We start from the raw sequence: 12,746 nt of genomic DNA on the forward strand, positions 1-12,746 counted from the left end.
TACAGAAGAGCAAGAACATCGAGGGGACGTTTTTCCTTCTCAAGGATGGCTAGGGAATTTTTAGACATCCTTCAACCATCTCAGGGACATTCAAACATTCCCCAAGTGAAAAAAAAATCATCCAAACATCCCCCAGCTGAAAAAAAAACTATCATGGGCAGGTGATTCCTATGGTAGTCATCAGTCAGAAAGAGCAATGTCTGCCATTGCTGCTCCTGTAAAATCTCATGAAAAAATCTGAAACACTTGTGTTGAATCTTCAAACTCTTAGCCATTGCTGCTCCTGTAAAATCTCATGAAAAAATCTGAAACACTTGTGTTGAATCTTCAAACTCTTAGCCATTCGCTGCAGATAACTGAAAGATATGTATGGTATTAGGGTTTTATAGGTGTAGAAAGGGTGGATGAAAACCATGTTATACTTTGTTTTGTACATGGCCTATACAATTCACTATCTAAGCACCAGATTTATTTCACTCTTGGATTTTGTTTGTCTTTTTCACTGCCCAGAAAATTCAAAAGTTAGGCATACAACCTGTAATCTTGAGAATTGATTTATCCTCTATATTTCTAAAGCCCTTATTTCTTTGTAAATTCTAGGAACTTGTAATTTATACTTCCAAAAGATTGCTTCAGCTTTGAGCCAATGATAATTTACTTGGAGCCTGAGACCCCAATGGTTGAGCCACAAGGTTCATGGCCATATTTACAAGATGTCGTGGAATATTACTTATAATTTATAAAGTACATGGATTGACTTAAAGACTCTAAGCTTGATCATCCCAAACAAGGGGATTTATTACTTGGTTTGGATACCCATACAATTGATCAATTAGCTATCAATGTTTAAATTTATTTTTTATTGCTGCTATTCTGTTATCACTAATGAATGTCTAATGTTAAATTTTTATTTCAAGTATAGTTGAGCTTGTAAAAATTTGAGCATCCACCTATGTACATACATGCATGTGTGTGCATTGTTATCACCAAAAAATGACATCCACGAAATGCTGAAAACATAGTATAAATCCCGAGTCCCCTTAGTCTAGTTCACTATATGTTTGAAAAAATTTAAATAATGAAAATCATGTAAGTTCCTTGTAAAACAAATCTGTCTGCACTTGATGATTAGAGCACTCGCAAGACTGTACAACATTTGTCCATAGTTATCAGTCTTACTCTCTAGGTGTGTGTACAAAATTCATAAGATAACATCAATCTACAGTTGGCCATAATGCCTTCAAATGTAAGCACCATACTTAGAGGGCATTCCTAAAGCTCAACTTGGTGATTCCTTATATAAACATTGTGGCATCGTGTTAGAGATTTCAAGTTTATTATACTCCAGGGGTAGAGCCATAAACCTAAACTTTTGATGATCACGTACTCTATAAAGGTGTCCTAGTGTTATGCCTAAACCCTAAATCCTACATTTACAAGTCATTTATGAAACACAATCATGTGCTTGATATTTGAACCTTCATATGAAATTACTAGACCTGATGGATAGGCTCCAATCTTTGTCATTGAACTCGTACATGGGATTCATAAGGTCAGATCCATTTGCTCAACATAAAGCCTTCATTTCTGAAATTGCACTCAAAGAAAGCTCTAAATTTCAAAATTTGTGGCCTCGTTCACTATCGCAATTTCATAGTTGTTTACCTAAATCCTACACCATAAACAATCTAAGCTATCTATAAAACACCTATACCTACACTTTGGGAGAAAATGATTATGTGTGAAAATTAGATTTGAAGGTTGAAACTAGACTTCAATCTTCATATTTCACTACAAAAGCCATAAGGTTGAATCAACTTATCTTCTATAATAGAGTCACAGCTGAAGTTTGATAGTATTTTATTATTCAACACTGTTATGGTGTTTATCCTAGACCCTAAATCTTGAACCATTTTTCCTTCTGAAAAGATTTTCAATGTATATATATACGATAGAAAAGATAATAGTAGGAAAAACATATGTTACCAAGTTCTTGTGTTTTAGGTTGTATAACAAGACCAAATGAGAGTGGATTCCGGAGAAGGGATGGAAGTGCAGATAAAACAACCCATGAGATAAAGTGTTAAAATTTAAGTTACCGGTTCGAGCACGAGTACCCTAAAATTTGTGTATGCTTGTACACACGCAGCGCATGCGCACATATATATATACAAAAAATTAAAGAAATATACAAAATTATAAAACTAAATATATTTTTCATTGTCATTCTTCTTGTTTTGAAAATTTGAAATACATGGCAATTCACTTGCATGCCCATCACATTTTTAAATTTTTTCTATCCATTTTTCATTGTCATTCTTTTTTCGAAGTACATGGCAATTCACTCGCATGCCCATAACATTTTTCTCTCTCCGGATCTGTTGTTCACTATATAACTTAGTTTTCAGGGTGCTGCTTTTCATTCAATTCTTTGGTGGATGATAAGGATGTCCTTTTGGACAATGCTCTCTTTTGGGGATTTTGTTTACTGCTATTTTCTCCTCCTGATTCCTCTTGTGTGCTCACTGAGATTCAAGTTCACTCCTATTGACACATAACTCATTCTCTTGTCCCAGTTTTTCTGCAGTTGGTTCAGTTCTTTCCTTCTCAGCATGCCTTTCTATCTAGTTCTCTCTGATTCAAGTTCAATCCTATTGTCACATATTCCATTCTCCTGTCCCAGTTTTTTCTGCAGTTGATTCTATTCTTTCCTTCTCAGCATGCCTTTCTATCTAGTTCTCTCTGAGCAATATCATGGCTAGCAAGAATGTGAATCACCTTCCTAACTCCTCTAAACTAAATGAGCCTAAATGCCCTAAGAAAACCACCAAGTGTACAATATCTAAAAATTTGAAAAATCCTAGCAAGCTTGAGCATACCCTAGGTGAACCAAGGTGAACCCTCAGCCATACCTGGTAACATAGGTTAAAATTAAAAATAAACAGAATTCAACACAAGTCCATTTGTCATCGCCTTTCATCTATGGACTGAAACATTTTAATAATGTATATTTAATTTTTAATATTTTCAAAGTTTTATAATATTTAATTGGAATCTAGCATACTCTATTTTCTTCACTTGAAAAAAAGATATTTTGATTAATTCAATTATAATTCTGATTCTGTAGAACACAAATATGCTAAGTTACCAGTTCGCGTTCGGGCTCAGAATCGGGTACAAAAACCCAGTTCATGGGTTCGGACAAAAAAAAATTTGCCCTTTGGGTTTGTGGGTCGGGTTCGTTCGTATATATATGCGTGTGTGTATGTGTGTGTATGTCTATATATATATATGCGTGTGTGTATGTGTCTATATATATGTGTGTGTGTGTGTGTATGTGTGTATGTGTTCGTATATATATGCGTGGGTATGTGTCTATGACTCTATGTATATGTATACACATGTATATATATGTATGTATATATACACATGTATATATATACATGTACATACATATAGATGTATATATATACATATACTATGTTACCCAGGGAAGTAAGCTGGATATATTTATTAGGCATCCCCATCCCAAGGACATCCCAGGACAAGGGACTCCTAGGGGACATCCCCATAAATTATGCATATTTACAGTGAATTTTGACAATGAATTCTATAAGCAATTTGAGTTTCACTCTCAAATTTAACACAAATTTGGCATAAGAACTTTGCTAGTTCTTATATGTTAAGGTTCTATAATGTATATATGCATGCTTTATCCATGTTTTCATATGAATATTTTAAATTTCCCTATATATTTTAATTTTCCCTATTTTTATATAGTCGTCCCCTTTGTCATCCCCTAGCCGTCCCCAAAATTGGCAAAAAAATCAGAGTCCCGGAAACGCGTACCCCCATCTCCTATCTTCTCGTCCTGGAAACTTGAGGTAACATGGTACACACACATACATATGTATATAAATACAATATATATATATATACATATACATATACATATACATATACATATACATATACATATACATACACACACACACACATATACATATGTATATACATACAATATATATATATATACATACATGTATATATATGTATATGTATATGCATATATATACATATATACATATACATACATATGTATATACATATATATATATATATATATATATTGCAAAAAATTTAAGAAATATACAAAATTATAAAACCAAATACATTTAATAGTATGCTACTTCATCATTGATCAATGCTAAAAGCCAATTGATATTTCAGAATTTCAATATTATCATATTATGTCATATGACATATGATATATCAATGTATCATATATGTCCAAGTTCACAATTCAAATGAAAATCATTACAACTACAAAATTGACAATCAAAAATAATAATTGTCTTCTATTTTCATAAATCATCAAAAGGATCTAGATCAAGATCATCATCATTTGCTTCAAGTTCAAATTCAAAATCATGTGAACCCAAAGCAGTGCCACTCCCACTAGGTGCATCAAGTGTAGGTATCTCATCATCATTATCCATATTGCCTCTAGCCAGATCATCAATAGTACTTCATTGCTACAGTACCTGGGAGATAATACATGTGCAAGAAGGTGCAATGTCGTGGTCATCTTGTTCCAACGATGAAGAATGATTTTTTCCACCCTTTTAAAAATATTTCTTCGAGGTCATTCTCTTATTTTGCTATTATGACTTCAATTTTTTCTATCATGGTGTCCTTGCCATCATAGCCTTCCCCCAAACATGTTGTATATGTATCAATATACCTGATCATACTCATAATAGGCTCAGTGAAATTCAAGACATATTCCACACAATCCCACCAATTGCCATCTAGGATCGATGACTTAACCTTTTGGGCCCTTTCTGAATTTGATTGCTTCCAAACACCCCATTGGTTACTAATAACCATGGCACTCAATGCCTGTTTCACCTTCAGAAGTTGTCTCGTCACACTATTTTATGTGATGCAAATCGGGTCTCAACAACCTAGGTTAATGTAAAAAATATGTCAATAACACATTAAAAAATATTATATACATTTTAAACGTAGCATAAATAAAATTCAATTAAACTTCAGCAATGAAAAATAATTGAATCAATAATCGAATGATATTGAATTATTAGATACATTAATTAAGAATATACAACCGTATATAAAGGAATTACAAGACGATGTTCTAAAAAGAACGAACCGTTAAACTAAAGCTTAAAACGCTAAATAAAGCTAAAAAGCTTAAAACTAAAAAGAAAACTATGTGTTCTTATAAAAGAAGCAATAGTTTCACTTAAGGAACTAAAAAGCAAAAAGCAAAAGCTAAATAAGTCGACAACTAAGATGACCATTTGTGAGATTTTGCCAAGATCAAGAGCTCAAAGAAAAGTACAAAATGGAGAGACAAAATATATGATAGGAATAAACTGTATTCTATCAAGAGCAAATACTGATCAACTGGATCATCAAAAGTTGTTACATACAATGTAAATGAGCCTACTTATAAAGGCAAGGCTAAGAGACAAGATAGCACACAATGATGGCATGTGGCTCAATGAGATGCAAGAGTAAGTAGGGGTAGGTAGGAGAAATAGTAAAATATTCCATATGAGGTGGATCACCGACCGAAGGTGGAATTATCACTCCACAATAAGTGGATATGATAAAGTAACAACAAAATCACACCATAAAAGGTGGAAATTCTCCTACATACACACTCCCAATGTAGCACATCTCCCTAAGTGTCTCATATGCAAACTACAATGTTATGCATGTACCTAAGCAAACTTGAGTAAAGTGTAATTATATCCAAGATGAATAAATAATTACACCAACACCATGATAGAGTTAGATATAATTATTATTTTAATACCCTCCCTAATGGTCATCATACTCCACACCCTACAGAAAACATTGCAAGTCTTTTGATCACAAATGCAAAGAACATTCTGCTACTACAGAAACCCTCCCAGGATCTGCAGAATGTAAATGACCAAGGGTACCAGAAGCTATCCAAGCTAATGTAATCCTCACACGCAAATTACTGAGCCTGAAACCAAGATTTTGAGGAAAAATAGGCAAACCCTTTTGCAAAAGAAACTGAACACTATTTGCTCCAACAACTCCAAAATAGACAGCAAGATACCACGGTTGCAGATGTTCGCCCCGGCAACTCCAAGTGCGACCCAAAACTGACTGCAATAAAGCACAATTTTTGAGGAAAAAACCGTCAAACCCTGAAAACTTCGTGAATCACAAAATCCCACGCAAACTTCACAAATTAAAAATGATTTTTGAGGAAAAAATCATGAAAACCCTCAGACAATTTTTCAAGTAAAAAAATCGTTAAAACCCTGGGACCTGTAGGACGAGAGGCCTGCCCAAATCAATTTGAACAAGGCAACGATATTCAAATATCGTCAACATGCGTTGTTTCCAAGTGTTGTAGTTGCGTTTGTTGAGCTTCTAACTATGTTCCAACATGATGTTGGTCAAAGATACCATCAAGGAAACCAAGGTTGAACAAGGTCAACCTTGTGAAAGCACGAGACAGAAGAATCTGATTAAAAAACATAATAGAAATAGCTGCACAAAGAATCTGAAACCTTAGAGCGGAATTCGAGGCACAAATCCCAATGCACAAATTTTGAGGTTTGCTTAAAAACCTAGAAATTTAAAATTTCCTGCAAATTTAAAACCTGTAGTTTTTTTGGAAAAAAAAAAATTGAAAAAAATGATAATCTACAGAAAAAAAATATTGATTTTTTTTAAAAAGAAAGTAAAAAACAACTATTTTGGCACGAATCTTGAGATGCAAAATTCTTTGAAACCGAGATAATTTTCTGAAAAACCCAAATAAACTTCTGAAACCCCAGAAAAAAAATATCTGAAAACCCTAGTTCGGATTTACAAAAGAGAAAAATCACAGGAGCAAAAAACACAAAGATTTGTGCCCTAGACGCGGCAAGAACTGCACCCAAAAAAAACCGATCGCAGAGAATAAAATCGTGACCAAAAGAAACGCAGGAAAAAGCCGTGTCGCTCAAAATTGCAGATAAATCGCGGAACACACAGGAAAAATCCACAGACCAAAAACCAGAGTATTGAATCAGGCAAAATTCGCAAAATGAAAATCACGATCTCATCAAATCGCGAAACATTTGCACAAAATTGTCGCCAATGGGAAAAATCACTAGGAATCGCTAAAAAACTCGAGCAAAAATAGTGGAAGGTGAAATCCGTTGGAAACAAATAATCGCACAAGTCGTGAAAATCGCACTCAGCTTGGAAAACGCGAAAAACACGCCAAGAAACACAATAATATTGCATACACGGGAACCAGAAGATTGCTCTGCCAAAAAACGCGAAAAGCGCGATTCAAACCTGCCAACCCACAAAAAATCCACCTAGAACCAAAAAAGAATTTACCCACGAAATCAAAAAAAAATCTTCCAAAAATCTATAGAACGTGAAATGGCCTTGCCCATGAATTGCAAAAAATACCAAAACCCTAGCTCGCAATTTTCTCTCCAATTCAAATTTTTTCATAAAAAAAACTTTAAAAAATTTCTGGAAAGAATATCTAGGTGAAGAGGCTATAAATTTTTTATTAAAAAATTCGCCAAACTTTGAAAAAGCCCATCGACCCGCTCTAATACCATGAAAAATAATTGAATCAATAATCAAATGATATTGAATTATTGGATATGTTAATTACGAATATACAACCGTATATAAAAGAATTACAAGACGGTGTTCTAAAAAGAATGAACTGTTAAACTAAAGCTTAAAACACTAAATAAAGCTAAAAAGCTTAAAACTAAAAAGCAAACTATGTGTTCTTATAAAAGAAGCAATAGTTTCACTTAACGAACTAAAAGGCAAAAAGCAAAAGCTAAATAAGTCTACAACTAAGATGACCATTATAGAATAGATATAATTATTATTTTAATAAGCAATTCCAACTTCAAGAAACTCCTAAAAATGGCCTGTGACATATGGTGGTTTGTCACAAACATTTAGATCTCCTCACCCTCTTGCTATATTTCCTTCACCCACTCTATTTGAGTACCAATTGCTTGCATCACCAAGTTGAGGGAGTGTACGGTTCATGGTGTCCAAAAAATGTGCGTATATCTTTGCTCAACCAAAGCACCTATAGCCCTACAAACCTTTGCATTGTCTATAATGACTTGGACAACATTTTCATGACCCACCATCTCTATGGAATCAAAGAGGATTTTGGAAATGAAATCTGCATCTTTAAGTTGCCCCTCACAATCAATTGCCCTCAAAAATATTGTCCCTTTGGGGGACACTACAATAACATTTATTAATGGATGGTTTTTGCAATCTTTCCATCCATCGAAAACAATAGAAACACCAGACTCAACCCAAGAATATCTAATTGATTTCAATGATGTCTCGACAAAATTCTTCTATCTTGCCAATAAGGTGGTACTGACCTTTTTATACCCAGGATTTGTAGGAATTGTGAAACCAGAAGGTGCACTATTGATTGTCACCACCATCTCCCACCAATATGGTGATCTCACCAAGTTGAAAGGAAGACCATTGGCATAGATGCAACATGCAAATTTTTACTCTGCAATATCTCTTGCTTCCATTTTAAATGCCTTGTCCAATGGGCCTCTTTTGCGGGAAAGATTGGGATTTTCTACTTCATCTTGCATAGAGGGCATCTCCAAGAAAGGATGATGGGAGATCTTTTCTGGTAGTGGATGATCTTTGGGTAAAAGTCATTGTTTTTTTGCTTGCAAATAGATTAGCTCTTAGTTTTTCTCTTGCTATAGCTTGATCAACTTCTTCTTGTTCTCTAATGAATCCTGCTATTTGTGTTGTAGACAATCATTGCTCATGTGGCCCTATACACATTTCAATCCCTTTCCAATCAGGGCCACAAAAAGTGACACTTCACTCGATGATACGAGCACCTATAATTGGTTTTACAAAAATTACAATTCCATTCATATCCCCCACCACCTAGAAGTTGTTGAAGCATTGTAGTATAATTCCATAGAGAAGATCCTCTATCATCTTTAATTTTTGGTTTCGAATCTTGTAACCCCCACCCACTGAACTCAAACTTGTTGCCATTTTTTCGCTATTATAAGAAATTACACATTTTGAAATTAGAAAAAAAAAAAAGCAAGATTAAACAATGTAAAAGCTAAAGAACGTATGAAAAAACATTATAAAAAATAGAACTTGTTTCTCTTTTTCTAAAAAAAAAATTTTAAAAACTTGAAAAATTCGTTAGAAGACCAAAAAAGAATAGGGTTAAATGCTTACCTTAGATGCTTGAATCTCCTTTGTGCAAGCTCTCCTTCCTCAAGCACTCCAGAACAATCTCCTTCGAAAATAATCACCTACCCTTCAAAATGCCACAATGAATGAGCAAATGAGCATATTTTAGTTTGAAATGATGTTATAGGGGGGCAAATTAGGGTTTATTAAAAAAAGGCAAAAAAGGCAAAAAAGCCGTTTTATTGGTGACTAATAGAAACGCACCCAAGTTCACCGAAGTTCTCACCTAGGTTTGCCCAGTGTGCCCCAAGTTCTCTATGGGTCCGCATATACAAACCCACAAAGAACTCAGGGCCTTTGGGGTGCACCCAATACATATACCTAGGTGTAGACCCAAACCCACACAAACCCAATCCAGGCACAGGGCTTAAACCCCACAAACCCAGTACCTTAACAAATATGTTAATAGAAAATAGGTTGAAATAATTTTTATGTATCAACATTTGATTTTATCTAATTCAATTATTATTTATTATTATTCAATGATTTGATAGATATTAAATGCATTTACATATCATATATTTATTACTAATTAATTTATTATATTAATTTATATTATTATTTATAAAATTATAGAGTATTTATATTGATAAATATTTTGAAAAATTTGAATGCTTAACTATTTTATTGTCTTATTAATCTATTATGTAGATATATTATTTTATAAAATACAATATTATGGATCATCTTGATGATGGATCATGGAGTTTGATCCGAAACGTTGATGCAAACAAAATACACAGTTGAATCCAGAAGCTTATCATAATATTCATCATGAACTGTGGAATTTAATATCTTTGATTATACAATATTTTTTATTTTTTATAGTCATATATGTTACAAATTAAAAATTTAATATATATTTTATTTATTAATTTTTAATGTGTCAATACGCATACTTGTATATTTATTTATAAAAAAAGTAGTTCTAACAACCCTGGGGAAAAATAGTCGTACCACTACATTTTAATCCCTACTCACCCAAACCAACAACTTAGCAAAAGAATCGCGTAAATCAACATCATCATGCTAGAAGAGAAACAATATTCCAAGGACATTTTCTAATAATATTTTTTTAGGGTGTTACCATTAAAAAAAAAAAAAGAAGGATATGTGAAGCTCAATACCAATGGCAAAAGAATCAGTTGTAACAAACTATCTATTGCTTCAAGTCACTATGATAAGAACCAATAAAACTTAGAACCACAAACTAACAGAATAATTTTTTCTTCACAAAGGATTTTTTGTGTATTATACAAAATTGGACCATAAATTGTTACCTTGACAAGCTCAATTCTAGACATGATTGGCCTCATCATTTTGGGCCTTGTTGGCTTGTAGAGCTTTGATGTGTGCTTTGTCATTTACTCATCTTAGAGCTCTATTTGATATATATTCCAAAGGGCGGTTCATAAAACCCTCATTCACCTCATCATCATCATCATCAAGGGGAGCTTTGTTAATCCTAGGTGCATATCACTTTGGCTTGAAGGCCTAAGCAGCCATTTGAAGTGTGGTGATTGTTGTGTTCCACCTTTGTGCCACAATAGGTTTGATATACTACTCACAGAATTGTAGCTTAGAATCCTCACAACAAATTGCTTGCATCAATTAGTCAAGCATATGGTCAAATACCTCATAAATCCCTCCAAGGCTAGAGAATTTTATATTAAATCCCTAATTAACCCCACAACAACCAACGTGATAGAGCAAACATATCTACAAGCAAAACTTCAAAGAAATCTCATTTAAAAAAAAAAAAATCAAAATTTTAATGCTTAAGTTTTTCAAAATTAAAAATAAAAGAAAACAAACATTTTAGATTTCTTAACTCACATTAGACCACGAAACATCAAGTACTTATTGTTCTACTTTCTTCTATTTTTGCCTCAACCCACTTTTTCCACTCTCCACAAACCACAATAGATTCTCAAGCCTCATGCACCTCCAACATTATATCCTACAAAATGAAATGGCTATCATATATAGTCTCCACTAGTTGGTAAAACTTCTTCAAAAAAAACTCCTAAGTAATGCAAGTAATATGTGACAATCACATAAAACATTTGTTTCTCTCTAGCTCTAGCCATCATTATCTTCACCCAATCCATCTTGCTAAAATTTCTTAGAGCATGAACATGGGTTCTCAAAAAAAAATGTTCATAAGTGTTTTCAAACACGGATTGAATAAGCTGGAACACTTGAAAACCAAACCTCCTCCACAGCCTTACTAAAACAATAAAAATAGAAGTCAACTACCTTTTTTTCCTAGAACAATCAATATTTTAAGAAAATATGAGTAAATTGAACATGTAAAAATAAAACTAATGAGTGCCCAATGTCAAATATCACTCCACCTATCCATGACAACAAAACAACCTACTTTGATTTATGTTTGGCTCATTCCCTCCATCAAAAAATTCACCTTTGAATATCCTTTTTCATAGGAAATATGCAATCTATCTTCTCCAAGTGAGGTAGATGAGAATCCAATTGTGTGTGTTTTTCAACATTTGTTTGAATTATGGAGAACACGCCACATGAAATAGGATGACATGGGCACAAAAGAATTTGTTTACAAAGTAAATGGCATCCTCACGTGCTTGCTAATTCAACAGCAGATTTCCTATGCTTGTCAATTTGTAGTTCAAACTTGCTGCCTTTGGACATTTTGTTGTACTTTTTATACAATATAAATGCACATTGACAATGAGAGCAACTAAATTTTGTTAATTTGTTTATTGACCCTTGTGTGAAATCGCAATTCAACTCTATTGCTAATTAAGGTTCTATAAGGTATATGATCGATGCCTTATCCATGTTTATCATATGACCATTTGAATTTTCTATATTTTTAAATTTTCCTTATTTTTCTTACAGCCATCCCCTTAAAAATAGCCTTCTAATAGTTCATTCCAGAAATACATTTCCCCCTCCCCTATTATCCCCATACCTGAAACTTGGTGTTGCATAGTTTTCAATGTTTAGTGAATCTTCAAAATGATATTGAGTGAATAATTTGGTGAATTTTTCAATGATTTTGATTAATAATTGGCATGCTAAGATATAAAGTCAAATTTTGTTTAAGTTTTTTTATGACTATTAAAAGTATATTTTCATGCTTTTGTGGTTAACTCTTGCTGAAAATAACTTTTCATTTTTTTTTTCTATTGTCATATCAATATGAGATAATGAGCCTCTGATTTTAATTTTTTATGTTCAAAACTTCAATGTCATGGATGGTGTTTGAATTTCAAATTACAGCCCTTTATAAAGTCATGTAAATGATGAATGTCATTCCATTTCATCTCTTATATATATATATATGTTCAAAACTTCAATGTCATGGATGGTGTTTGAATTTCAAATTACAGCCCTTTATAAAGTCATGTAAATGATGAATGTCATTCCATTTCATCTCTTATATATATATTGCAGACTCGCGA

At 33.1% G+C, this 12,746-nt stretch overlaps 1 protein-coding gene across 1 annotated transcript in view; it reads right to left on the reverse strand.

The window, feature by feature from the left end:
• Positions 1 to 12,746, reverse strand: part of LOC131065264 (uncharacterized) — a 72,743-nt gene that overhangs the window by 43,234 nt on the left and 16,763 nt on the right. The gene's annotated exons all lie outside the window — the stretch shown is intronic.

The sequence above is a fragment of the Cryptomeria japonica genome, chromosome 2 (genome assembly GCF_030272615.1).
Source record: "Cryptomeria japonica chromosome 2, Sugi_1.0, whole genome shotgun sequence".
Lineage (NCBI taxonomy): Eukaryota > Viridiplantae > Streptophyta > Pinopsida > Cupressales > Cupressaceae > Cryptomeria > Cryptomeria japonica.